Source organism: Crocodylus porosus, unplaced genomic scaffold, assembly GCF_001723895.1.
Source record: "Crocodylus porosus isolate Cpor-Errol unplaced genomic scaffold, CroPor_comp1, whole genome shotgun sequence".
NCBI lineage: Eukaryota > Metazoa > Chordata > Crocodylia > Crocodylidae > Crocodylus > Crocodylus porosus.
In genome coordinates this window covers 1,856,379-1,857,603 of record NW_017728928.1, presented here as the reverse complement: position 1 = coordinate 1,857,603, position 1,225 = coordinate 1,856,379, and the positions used below count along the sequence as shown (strand labels likewise).

The following is a 1,225-nucleotide window of genomic DNA, read 5'->3' as shown; positions in this document are numbered from 1 at the left end:
CCGGCTCCGCTCTGCGCATGACCGGGACTCTCCCCTCAGGAGCCGCCAGGGCAGGGGCGCGGGCGGCCGCCCCCCGACGCAGGGGGGTTTTAGACTTGAAAGAGTCATTGAGTGTAATGAATCGTGCCTGTTCGAGTCGTGTCGGACCACCCTAGACAGCGAGGGCTGGAGGGTCACATCCAAATTAATAATTACATTCAAGAATGGAAGGAACGGCATTTCTTTCATTTAACTATTGCTTCCTTGGTCTAATGTAATCACTATTTTTAATTATTGCTTTCATCTGGCCTCTCCGTGGTTGGGGAATTAACCTCTTGTCCCTGGTATGGGTGGCATTATTCACCCACGCAGGCAGGAAAGCAGCAGGCCCCGCGGGCACTACCGCTGGGCACGTGGACGTGGCAGGCCGGCGGCGCGAGGAAGGCCCCTGCGACTGCTCCCCCCGGCACCGCTCAGCATCCAGGCTCCGCTGATCTATGCGGCTGTTTTATCCTGGCTCCATGGATTTCTCTTGCTTCCTGTTGATGCAGTCCCCAAATTCTCCGGAGGTGCGAGGCAACCCACGGGTCGCGATAACCCGCGATGTTGATGAGCAAACAGGCTGCGTATCTGCTGACTGCAGCGGGCTCCTGTCCCGTAACGGGATCCTTGGCAATGCACAGCACTTATTTATGGGGACAGGGCTGCTCCTATTGTCCTCAAGAGGACAAACCCCATTTACCCCACTGAGACTTTTGGAGGGAAAAGCTGCATTTAGATCCAGGAGGCATTTCCTTGCCTGTCCGACTGCAAAGGCAGTGTGTGGCCTTGAGGTCCCCGAGCCTCTCTGCATCTGGAAAGCAATGCTTTTGGTTGTCTGATTTGCACTCACGATCTCTCTCCTCGTGATAGTAACAGCAAGCAGGAGGTTTTCTATTTCTTCCCCCTTCTTCAACACCCCCTTCTGCCCCCTCCCATCCAAAAAATCAACTCTCTCTTCTGAAGCAGCACCTCTCTCCCCCAAACCTCCTTGTGCCACCATTGCCACCGACCTCGAAGACCTTCCACGCGCCAGCCTGCTTCTTCCCCGCTCCACCAAGGCTATTACCTTTTCCAGGGCCCAGGATCTTGGGGCGGGTCGTGGTTGGCCAGGTGGAAGAGCTGGTACCCTGGCTCCATCCCTGACGAGTCTGGAGTGGGTACAAACAAACTGCCTTCGAGTCAAGCATTTCCATGGCCACTGGAG

The 1,225-nt window shown here is 55.9% G+C and overlaps 1 long non-coding RNA gene across 1 annotated transcript in view; it reads right to left on the bottom strand.

Annotated features, from left to right (window-relative positions):
* The window catches only part of LOC109314931, an 18,745-nt gene extending 18,352 nt beyond the window's left edge, over positions 1 to 393 (bottom strand). Inside the window, exon 1 of the long non-coding RNA XR_002102387.1 lies at positions 383 to 393. This is a non-coding gene — a long non-coding RNA (uncharacterized LOC109314931). The remainder of the gene's footprint in view (positions 1 to 382) is intronic.
* Between the last annotated feature and the right edge of the window lie 832 nt (positions 394 to 1,225).